This window comes from Dermacentor silvarum, chromosome 1 (genome assembly GCF_013339745.2).
Source record: "Dermacentor silvarum isolate Dsil-2018 chromosome 1, BIME_Dsil_1.4, whole genome shotgun sequence".
Lineage (NCBI taxonomy): Eukaryota > Metazoa > Arthropoda > Arachnida > Ixodida > Ixodidae > Dermacentor > Dermacentor silvarum.
This window is the reverse complement of record NC_051154.1, coordinates 125,208,983-125,221,868: the sequence shown is the minus strand read 5'-3', so window position 1 is coordinate 125,221,868 and position 12,886 is coordinate 125,208,983.

The following is a 12,886-nucleotide window of genomic DNA, read 5'->3' as shown; positions in this document are numbered from 1 at the left end:
CAACTATAAGACTCTTTGCAGACGATTGTGTAATTTATAGGCAAATATAGCTTCTCAACATGATGTAAACTCCTTGCAGGCCGACCTAGTTAAGTTGACCGAATGGTGTCATCTATGCCAGATGGAAATTAATACAGGAAAAACGAAACACGTTTCTTTTTCCACACTCACTAACACGCCCCGTAATCTTTATACGATTGACAATACTCTGATCGAACAGGTTGACTGCTTTAAATATTTGGGAGTATTTTTCACGTCTGACTTAACTTGGGACAAACACGTAGATTATGTCGCAAAAAAAGCCTTTAAAAAGCTGGGCCTGCTTAAGCACCGACTATCACTCGCTAACTCGGAAACGAAAATGCATGCGTACACATCCCTAATAAGGTCTTCTTTAGAGTATGCATCAATCATATGGCATCCAAATAACGCTAGTCTTACAAAACGCCTGGAATCGGTTCAAAATAAGGCTGCTAGGTTTATTTTATCTTAGTACTCAACATACACCAGCGTTTCCCTTTTAAAGCGCACACTTAATTTTTTAAACCTTGACACTAGACGCAAGTTCTTACGTTTGTCTTTTTTCCACTCTTTATATTTTGGTGACTCTGGATTCGCGGCTACACGCATTGTTCCTGTGCATCATATTTCCACACGTACCGATCACATGCACGTATCACCTATTTTTGCAAAAACAGTGAAGTATCAAACTTCCCCCCTTTTATTATCAATTAAAGAATGGAACGCGTTACCGGAAAGCATTGTGACAATAAAGGAAACTGCTTCTTTCCAGACAGCCCTACTTGCCCATCTTGAATCTAGAAATGTGGAGTAATTTGAAGGTAAGGACTATGACGCGATTCATGTAAGATTTCTTATTAGCAGAGTACATAATTATCGAATTGTATTATACCAAGCCGCATGTGGCATTGCAGTGATGTTTTTCCACCTTTTTTTCTTTCTTTTGCAACTGTACGATGTGCCGATTTTTTGTGAGTGCCTTTCTCTTTTCTGTTGTATGTGATGCAAATTTGGATTGTGTAAATTCCCCCCCCCCCCCCCCCCCTGTGTCATGCCCCCAGGGGCCCTTAGGGTATGTAAATAAATAAATAAATAAATAAATAAATAAACAAACAAATAAATAAATAAATAAATAAATAAATAAATAAATAAATAAATAAATAAATAAATAAATAAAACCACTGGAATGGGTTTGGACGGGGGCACTAAGTGAAGGAAACGCTATGACGGTAGCAGTCATAATCATGGGCATGACTAAGTAAAAGTGACATTGACTCAGCGAAAAAAGATTAACGCTCAAAAACCAATGGAATGGGTTCGGATGTGGTACTAAGTCAAGGAAAAGGCTAAAGGTTGATGGTCGAAGTCATAGTCATGAGCATGACTAAGGCTTTCGCGTTAAGGTCTCTTAGGTGTAGCTAAAGGGACTCCTGAGGACTCACACTAGTGTCATGAGATGCGAGTCATGCAGGTCATGAAAAAGCCGCCTACGTCTTGGTGCTCTCATGGTCGTTTCGTTAACTTGGTAGGCTCCCCGCACACTGCATAACATCGATTCCCACAGGGCGTGGGATCTGCCGGCTTTTTTTCATGTTACTCTACAATTTTCTCATTGACACTTTCACCTAATTATAATGTTTGTTCTAAAAGTTCATTAATTAATTAAGCCTAATTATGTAATTAGGTGGAATGCAAAAAATTATCTCAATATCTCTAAGCGACTGCAAACAACATTACCTTGCTTCTGTCTAGCTACATGGCATTTGCATATTTTGAAATTTTGGTGCATGACAGTTGGGACAACCTGTATAATAATAATAATCATCATCATCAGCCTATATTTATGTCCACTGCAGGACGAAGGCCTCTCCCTGTGATCTCCAATTACGCCTGTCTTGCGCTAGCTGATTCCAACTTGCGCCTGCAAATTTCCTAACTTCATCACCCCACCTAGTTTTCTGTCGTCCTCGACTGCGCTTCACTTCTCTTGGTATCCATTCTGTAATTATAATGGTCCACCGGTTATTCATCCTAGGCATTGCATGGCCTGCCCAGCTAGCTCCATTTTTTCCCCTTAATGTCAACTAGAATATCGGCTATCCCCGTTTGTTCTCTGATCCACACCGCTATCTTCCTGTCTCCTAACGTTAGGCCTAACATTTTTCGTTCCATCGCTCTTTGTGCGGTCCTTATCTTGTTCTCTAGTTTCTTTTAGCTTGACGTTCACCGTCTGTTCCGCTCAGGCCAGTGTGTGCACCACGGTGTGGTTTTCACACAGCTGCTCGGCAGGAACACTAATGTGTGTGCGCGCCGCGCTCATGCCAACAGCGAAATGCCAGAACTCTGCCCATGGCTTTGGCGGAGCCGATTGATCACAGCCTGGCGGTGCGCCCGCTTGGCTTCGTCCATATTGCAGCTAACGCACTGCTCGTCCTTGGAGGCCCTCCACGCGCGGGTCGCGCATGCGCGTCGGTACCGCGCGTCGATACAACGGCGACGGCGAACATGCGCTCCTCGAGCGTCTTTATAATTGCTGTCGCAATAAAACAGCTTCACTTAGTGTGCTTCTCGGCTACGGTCGCTCAAAAAAAATTGTTTAACATTTAATATAATCGCTATGGGCAACAACAGCGAGCTTTATTTACCGGGTTTTCAATAATCTTTTCTATTCTTCCTATTCAACTCCAAATAAAGTTTTGTGTGAGAGCAGCTTTCTTGCCTTACCTGTACTGATTCCGTACGTGCTTGTATCGAATGCTGCGTTTCCCGGATCGCACGTTCTTTTTTTCGTGGTCGGGGTTCTTATTTATTTTTGCTATATTAGTTCTCGCTAGTGTACACTCTCTCCTATTTTGCCTACCTTTTAATCCATTTCCCCTCCCCCTGCTAGTCGATGTTCAGCTGCCAGCCGTCGTCTAGGCAGTTACGCTGTGGCCAGCAAAATTTGCTTCTACCCTTCATACTTCTAAAACAACAAATAATAAAATGCATTCTTCATCAATCTGAGCCACACTCAAGGCTCCTGATCGATAACGTACTAGCTACGTTAACAACACCATGGACTCAACGAGTTAACGTGGCGGAAGACTGCCCCTTTTTAATAGGTGTTTAAACTCGAAAACAGAAGTATTTTGCCTTGAACAATCTGTACATCTTGTAAATAGACTTCAACCTTCGAGCAACCTCGCCTCCTGTCTATACTGTGTCACCACCGTGGCCATCATTACCGAGAGACATCTCCAGTGGAGGAGTATGCATATTTAGTCTCGAGTTAGATACTTTTTCCCAATTGATCACTTTACCATATGTTTTCTCCTTTCCCAGCATTGATGCTTATTTATAACAAACTTCACAACTTTTTTCTTTCTCTTGTACCTCTTCCCTCTTAACTGTGCCAGCCTCAGAAGTGGCCTTTATGGGTACTCAATGCACTCGATGCATAAAATTAATGACGTTCGCATGCAATGCTTGCTGATATCGCGCCATAAGAACGTGATGTGGTTATTCTGTACACTAAAGCACGGTAACAATGGTTATTTCATTCACCTGCTTTGATTCATACCGCATGTGTAAGGCCAATAAAGGTCGTGCTAGGTGGGATCAAAGCACGGCGGTGCAATGACCATGGTGCGTGTATTCCAGACACTAGGCCTCCACAGTGGCTTGCGCCATTGAAAAGGCTAGCTCTTGCATGCAGCAGTACATATGCCACGGCCTCCCTTGGCTTGGGCTCTATAACACCTATACAGAACCGAGATACGTAACTTCTCGAACGCGCGACAGCTATACTGTGGAGGCCGTTGCTTGCTGTGCTTCCCGGTGGATGCAATAGGGGACAGCCGGTACTGATGTATCATAAAAGCCTCAGGCTGACACCCGCATGTACGGCTGCTGGCCGAACGGGATCCGATGGTTGCAGCGCTTTTCATGCTTTTTTACCGAGTAGTTACTCTCCAAGTCTTTGGCCTTCATGTAGTTTGTCTCTCTAACTCTGCGATGTAGCAGTTCACAATGCTAACAATGGTCGCATGCTGTCACAAAGAAGCGCGTAATCCAAGCGCGCGCCGCGAGTCACGCAATCCAGCGAAAGAACACGCCGGCCCCACGGCAACCTCAACAGAGGGGGAGAGCGCATACGCCTCAAACAGCAACGCGAACAACAGCGCCTAGACGTCTAGAAGAGCATCGACGAAGCGACGTTAACCGGAGAGAGAGAGCGCACGCGCGCGCCGAGACACCTTCTCACCCGGCGAGTCGAAAGAGATAAGGAAGAAGATGCGGTCACTGACCAAGTCAAAGTAATACACAGAGACGTTTCGGGACCCGTACGGGTTCCTTGTTCACACTAAGCAGGCAAGAGTCGTAAGTCGCTTTTTATACTAAAATGTGACGTAATGAGCGGGTGTAGCTGGCAGGGAGATTGCCATCTGTCCTGTTGATAGTGTCCTCCGTGGTCTGAATAAACACTGATTCTAATAGTAGTCTTGTGGCCGGATTCTTCTCCTTGGCTATTATAGTGGTGTTATCCCAATTGATGCAGTGACCGTGATTATCGGCGTGCTCTGCCAGTGCGTTCGACGCTTTCTTGTTGTTGCAGACGTCCCTCCGATGTTCCTTTAATCTTCTGGTGAAGTTGCCAGTTTCGCCGATGTAACTGCAGCTGCAGTCTGCACATGGTATCTTGTAGACAACACCAGGGTAGCTCTTGCTGTCTAATCGAGTTTGTTGGAGGGCATGTGCGCAACGCGAAGGTCATACCTTGAAAAGATACGGCTTAGAGCTTCGCTGACCCCAGGAACATATGGAACGCCGGCGCGTCTTCGGAACGACTTGCCCTGGGATGGCCTGGGATGGAGGACACGATCTTCATTAGTCTTAATAAATTTCTTTGGGTACCCGTTCGTCATTAATTCGCGATGGATTGTCTGAAGTTCTTTCCTGATTTCGTCAAAGAGATAACTACAGCATGAGCGTGCGCCAACAGCGCGAGTCATCACCCCTCCTCGACAACACTCGGACAGCGGCGGTCGAAGGTACGAGAAAAGCCTCGAAGATTCCCAGGCTTTGGCCATGCTACGAGATCACGACTCCGATGGGAAGGTTCGAGAACGCCTGTGTAAGCTATATAACCGCCGTGCGAGAATCAGCAGGGAGTTCAGTCCGCACCGGTGAAGTGATGTAACGTGAAGACCGAGCGTCTGCGGAAGAAAGGGATTCCCCGGCAAGCTAGTCGACGAGTTCATCGAGCGTCTGCATTTCGGGAAGAAGTTCCTTCGAGATTTGCCCCGAGCTACGCCGAGATCGTCTGAATCCAAGACCAACACGGGTGAATACGATTGGACACTTAGTGTTCCTATTCATTTTGTAATTTACGTGTTGGACTCTTAGTGCTTGTCGTGAATTATTTTTCTTATGTTTGTTAATACCCATCTGAATTGTATTGTGTTGTGTCTAGCCTAAGTGTGCAAGTGTGTGTGTAACTGCCTTGTGTGAAGAATATATTTGTTGTGTTTTGACAACTCTGGGCTCTGACTCGGTCTTTGGACAGCAACCGGCGTTCGCTGGCGCACCAGAGGGCCCATTCTTAATTGTCCTTGCTTTCGTGGGATTATTTTCGGAAGCTGATAAGTCGGCTTTGGAATTTGGTCCGGCGTCTGCGCCTCGTTCACGGGGTCTGTGACACATGCCTTGTAGGAAGTTGACGACGCATACAACTATACCTGACACCTTGAACGCGGTAACGCGGTTATGCCTCGAAAGCATAAAACGTTTGTCGGTTTCCGGAGGACGCGAGCTCAGTGCATGGAGTACGTCATAGGCAACGGAAACTTTGTTTCCTGCAAGTGGCGAGATTCCGTACAGCTACGAAAAAAACAAACAAAAAAAGAAACATGTCTTGCGTTCGCTGCTTGAATGAACAAAGAATAAATAACCCATAAAAAGGTCACTCGCACGAGACACCTATAACCACCATCCTGCGCCAATACGAGTACAGCTGCTAGTGGTTGTGGCCGCTGTATGCAGGGGGGCCAGCTATGCACAACAGGATGATGAGAGGGTGAGACGTGACAGGAACAGTTGGTGAAGAGCGAGTATGGCTAAATAGGGCGAGCTAGTATTGCAGTGAAGGCTCATATCCTGACTGCTTGTCACCCTGCAGATGCTGAGACAGCAGAGCCCCCGCGGTGAGTTGCAAGATTCCTAAGTTGTTACGCGTGTTCCAAGTGAAGAGAGAGAAAACATTTATTAAAATAAAGGGGAACCGCAGGGTCAAGCGAAGACTGCAAATAATTCATTAAATAAGTGTAGAGAAGATAAGGAGGTTTTTTTTTCATCGAGGCATTACCGGCGCCGGTGAACATAAGAAACTGTGACATGTTAACTGATTATCTATCTTGTTAAACAAGTAAGCTTACTAATTAACTTTTAAATTAATCCTTTGAGAAATGCGCAAGTCATGCCCGATTAGTCATAAGGGAGTTTCAGAAAAACGTTCCCAAGTGGCTTAACACGCAAAAACTCAAGCCCCACTTTGGTCGTTTTGTGCATCCTTTACTAATAACCACACATTTGAAGGATAATAATATAATAATATATAATAGCCGCACGTTTGAAGGATTATATGCACCTTTGTTTATACGGTATCGCATCCCGGCCATGGCGGCCGCATTTCGATGGGGGCGAAATGCGAAAACACCCGTGTACTTAGATTTAGGTGCACGTTAAAGAACCCCAGGTGGTCGAAATTTTCCGGAGTCCCCCACTACGGCGTACCTCATAATCAGATCGTGGTTTTGGCACGTAAAACCCTACAATTTAATTTTTTTACCTTCTTTTGTACGCGCGGCCAGTAGCGTCCCCTAACTTTAAGTTCTTTATTTCTTAAAGTTCTTGGAGTCGCAAGGCCGTAGCAACACTTTAGAAATATTCGTCCTCGCGCGCTTGGCGAACTCAATGCATCGGCCGTATTAACAATAATACTTCCTTACATGCAACGGAGCAAAACAGTGTGCTTTGCGCATATTTTCGGGATGAATGTCTCGACTCTCGAAACTGGTGGTAGCCTTAGGATTACAATTAATTACAACAAGATACTTTAAAAGCATGTAACTCTTACAGCGTCATTTTGCTTTGACAAATAAAAGCACTAGTTTTCCCTCGGACATCTCTATTGGACACATCCGACCTACTTTCCCTTATCCTATCTACTTTTGTTTCTTCTTTTTATTCTATGATGGCTTGCCATAAGGCACAATGTTTTATATGTACTATATGAATACGCTGTAAGGCCTGTTGCTGTGTATTAATTCAAGGAATGTTTCATGCTATCTGTGTCTATACTGACGGTGGGGTATAAGAACGTGTGTGTCCTGCTGGTCAGCAGCAGTGTGGTGAAGGTGGGCACCATAGTCTTGATTTCAGTGTAACTTCACACTGATACCTGTGCTGCGATTAAAGGTGTATATAGTCTCGCAGACTTCCGTTGACTTGTGGAACTTTTGAGCTCTTGAATGGCCACTATAAGGAGCCTGTGAAAACAGGTGCCTGACTGTATATAGGCAATGACAACTTGCATGGTGTCGTGGACGGCTTCACTTCAAGTTCCATCACCAGAGGGCTGACCACAGATAAAATTATGTGTAGGGCTAGAAAATTAAGTCTACCACCATGTGTCAAGGTATAACAAGATCCCTATAGACGTGGAAGGGATTAGCCTATTGTAAGTCGAAGATAACACTCTCACCGGTGATATTTTCTGCAACGCCGCGTCTGCCCAATCCTTTCTTCGCCAATCCAGTTCAAAAGCAATGGCAACGAGGTAAACAATACTAAACAAGCAAGTGAAGGACGCATTCCCTTTTGCATTTCCGTAATCTGTATCACACCAAATCGATGTACTCCAGAGCTGACACAACACCCGATGCCATACTTTACAGGCTCCTTGCATATGGGCTGCTCATTACACTGCGGGGCATAGGCCGCTTCATACTCAGTACCGCGGCACCCGTCTTCCCATTAGCCTCGTTAAGAAGCTCCGTGCGTCTTTGTCCAGTCCCCGTCAGCCCGAGGCGAGACACTGCAACGGGGCTTGTGCAGCGTTTTCGAGGAAACACGTGGGGCGGAAGTTACTCGCGGACACTGTGGGGCATGTTTCTCGGCACGTTTCGTGATCAAACGGAAAAGAAAACAAGAGCGGATGCGCTTGCTGCGTGGTTCAAAATGCACGGCAAGTGAGGGAAGCGATATATGTCACGCAGAACTTCCGGCGATGTTTCTCGTCGGCTGATTGTATTCCTTCTTCATAGTACCGGCGCTTCAGGCCAGCAAACTCATAGTAATATAGGAAGCAGGTCGAAGCAGGTCCTGGGATATAATCTATCACTTCTGCCCCGGGCCCATGCCTGAAATTCTAATGCGCTAATGGGGCTTATGAAGTATCGATAGCCAAACTCAGCAGATATAGGGCTCTGCACTATATATATATATATATATATATATATATATATATATATATATATATATATATATATATATAATTTGTTGGTGCCCATAAGGGCCGAAGTTTGCCTTCACAAACTCGAGTCACGCCCCAAACACTGATCACCAATTGATTTTAGTTCACCGAGTATGACCAACTTCCCAGGTTGTACCTGCTTCATTACACTGATAATGGTAGGGATGCAATAATGGCATCAGTGAGATCAGAGGACCCCGAGTCTCAACATCCCCTACCAAATGGAGCATCGAGGCACTGCAACACTTTTTGAACACAGTAAGAAAGCGTTCGAGATTTGTAGGCAATGCTGCCAAGAACATCTGAACCAAATTTTGTCCCGCTGCATGCAGAAGGGAGCCCACAATCTTGTATAAAAGATCTCTCTCTCTCTCTCTCCTGATGACTTTCGAGGCCCCCTCTATTATGTATGCCCCGTCCATGACGTCGTAGACCCACGACAGCCCATATAGACAGCTCATGTCGTTGTTGTTGTTATGGTTGCTATTAATTTTCAAACATATATATATATATATATATATATATATATATATATATGTGTGTGTGTGTGTGTGTGTGTGTGTGTGTGTGTGTGTGTGTGTGTGTGTGTGTCCTGTCTGTTAATTCCTTTCGAGGTTTGACGTCACCTACGGTGTCCGATTAAGTGCAATAAAACAAACATGCGGCACAGGTTGTAGGGGTATGCACGTAGTGCTAACAACGATGCATACATATACATTCTGCGCATCGCGGTTGCTGCACACCTGCTCGGCATCCGCACTCCGGTTCAAGCTCGAGAAAACAACAGACGACGACCATACACTCCAAATAATTTATTACGCTTGCAACTAGCGTGAGTTCGCTCGCCCAGCACGATCGAGGCTCCACTGGGCGAACGGCCGTTTTGAGACGCGAAGATTCCCACATCTGGGCGAAAGCATGCGGGTATGTACAGGGATGTCAACGACGATACGCTTCTGCACTCCGCTCACCGCGATTGCCGCGCGCATGCTTGAAAACTTCACTCCCGTTCAAGCTCGAGGGAACAGTGATTGTCATCAACGTGTGCACTCGGAAAGCATTTATTACGCTTGCAACTACTACTTCGAGCAGGCCCGCGCTATAGCTGTAGATAACATCACTGAGGGGTTCCTCGAAGAAAATGAACTAAGAAGGGCTATGACGGAGAAAAGGGGGTAAATAGAGGTTTCCAAATTGATTACCCGCTGGGGTACGAGCGGTCAAGACATCTGCCACGCCAAAATGTAGGTGATTGCACACGTGCGGGAAAAAAAGCTGGAGCAAGCGGCGGCGTAGCCTATACCACGCTCACCACTCGCTCGCATCTAGCTGTGCCACCATAGGAATGCCAGGATTCGGTGGATATAGCTGTGCAAATAAAGTTTATAAAGGAAAGAATGTTCATGGAAAGCCCAAGTTCGCCCGCAATATATCATTCCTTAACGTTTATTCGCATGCAGGGTGTTTCAACTAACTTGTGTCAAGCCTTCAAAAAAAAAAAAAAAAAAAAAAGCAGGGGCCGAATTCACGAAGCTTTCCGATCCTAATGCTCGTTACCACTGATCGGCAGCCTTCGCTAATAAAACGTTTAGCATGAAGAATCGGCTGCAATTTGCTCTTGCGAACAATTCTAGCGTAGAGAGAGAGAGAGAGAGAAAGCGCGCGCGCGAGAGAGGAAAGGCAGGGATGTTAACCAGAAGCAAGCATGCTATAACGTGCAGCTATTCCAATCTTCTATTCTATTTCTGCCACTAATGCTCCACGATTGGTGAAAAGCTTTTCGGGCCACCCCCGCTTCGCCTGTTTGTCACGCAACGTCACAAAAACCGGGATAACTTTCCATCTGATGTGACGTGCAAGCATTGATTTGCATGATTAGGCCAAACACAAGGAAAAAAATTCTTGCTGTTTATATGCCTCTTTTGGCCACGAGACCTACGCTATTGGTCAAAACTTTTCGGGCTGCGCCCACTTCGCCCGTCTGTAACACGCCGTGTACGCGCTAAAGATGAATTATTATGCAGAACAAAACTGGGCCCGAATTCACACAACCTTCTTACGCTAAAATTGCTCGTAAGAGAAAATTTCAGTCAATCCTGATGCTGGACATATTATTAGCGAAGGCGGTTGGCCAATGGCAGAGAGTACTTGCGAAAGGAAAGCTTTGTGAATTCGGCCCCTAATTTTTTTTTTTTTTGGGGCAGCCAGAGACTGCCCCATTCCTAAAGAAATAAAAAACGGCTAACCACCGATCGCTCTCGCACTGCAGGGTACTCGGAGCTGCCGGCGACAATGGATTTTTCTGCGTATCATAAAGATTTTTGGGTGGCAGTATAACGTTATCAAGCCCTTTCGGCACGTGTGCGACATCGTCACTATATGTCCCTCACCCCCTTCCCTGTACAGTGCTGTTGAGGTGCCCTCCCCCGAGAGGCAGTTATGGCGCTGTACTTTTCTGTTCTCTTCCTTTTAAAATCACTCACACACACACATCGTTCAGCCAACTCTTCCTCGCTCATGATTCGTTTTAGCAGTATTTTTAGCTTTCCGGGTTTCACGCCGCCGCGATTTTGGACTAGACACCACCGGCACTGCCCTCCTCATTTGGTTACCTAGGGCCCTTTAACGTAAAACTACTGCAGTCTCTTTCACAGCGAAGCTGGTACGCCTCTAGATGGCCAGGATTTTTCGTGTCCGCGTGCGCGGTGCTCACACAAAAATGTGGTCCGATCCCGGAGACAGTGCAATGAAGCGGGAAGCCCACAGTGTGTTCCTTCTCCAAGAGGCATCACATGACGTCATCAAGTGACGCCATCACTTTACGAAGACGTCATCGCGATACGTCACGTTTGACATGATGACGTCATCATATTGCGACATCAGGCGATATCGTCACGTGACGATGCCGTTATTCTCGTATATATTCGAATTACAATCGGATGCTATCATGTCTGCAGCTTGTGTGGAAGTCGCACTTGCGCTGGGCGGAGAGCTTATAGGAGAATGAGGATGCACGCTGCACTTTCGCACACGTGCGTGCACGCGTGACTTATACGTGTGCACACAATATGTATCTGTCCTTGATGCGTGGGCGCTCTGCCCGTTGCATCTGTGGCACAGCGTGTGCTGGGACCGTAATCGACATTATGGCAAACACTGTCCAAGAACCTTACATCCACCCAGCGGCCGCGGACACTCAGACAGATCTCAAACGACAGCTGGAAAAAGGGCTTTGTCTTTGAGCTTCCGCGTAACAGAAAGATGTTTTCTCGTATATTCGAATTACAATTCGAAGTTATCATGTCTGCAGCTGGTGTGTAAGTCGTACTTTACGAATTCTGTGACGCAATTTACTTTTAGTAAATTAGTTTAGTTTAGTTTAGTAAAATATGAACAATTAGTTCAATAAAGCACTTGCGCATGGCGGAGGGCCTAGAGGGATGAGCATGTATGCTGTGCTTCCGCATTCGTGCGTGCGCGCGCGACCTACGTCGCTTGTGGTAGTGGTGCTTGTCTAACGTCGTCTATAACGTCGGCAACAGCATCGCAGTACTATACATTCACTTTCACATGGTGGAATGGAGGAGGATTTTTTTATTCCAATCTCCTGACGTCAAGCTTACGTAACTGCCGACACAAGCATCGGATGGCAACCCGCAGCGTTGTTTGAACCGCCCAATCAAACTATCTGCTCGTTTATAGGAGGTCACTTTTGTTTGCTTTCAAAGCGAATAGCATCGCCTGCCTTGACTAGGACCGAATTCACAAAACTTCACACAATTCGTGAGTGATATTTGCCATTGAGGGGCCGCTTTTGTTAATGTTATGTGCAGCATCAGGATTGGCTCGGATTTTATCTTACGAACAATTCTAGCGCAAGAGCTTTTTTTTAAAATCAGACCCAGATGCGCGCTAGGGGAACGTAACCAACTCAGCATTGTTCATTTGCCTCTTAAGCAACTCATGTGGCCGAACAGACAACTTGCTGCTGGCTGCTGCCTGGCCTAGTAGACAACTTGGGTCACTGGGTATGCGCCACTAGTTCAGTATTTTTTCGATGGCCATATATCATTAATTAACAAAACATTCAAGGGGAACTTAGTTACCCCTACGTGGATGAATTCGAAAACATTGCGGCCACGTTAGCAGAAGCGCGGCGACGTCCGGTGGCGCCACTGGCGGAGTCACGTGACTTGAGCGGCCACGTCAGCAGAAGCGGCACGACGTGACTAACGGTGTTCGTCACAAGGTGCGCACAACGCAAGGTCGTGGGTTCGAATGCCTTACTTAACTCTACCTTAATTAGATGTGCCTTAATTATTTCGCCTTAATTAACACCAATGGTCGTGA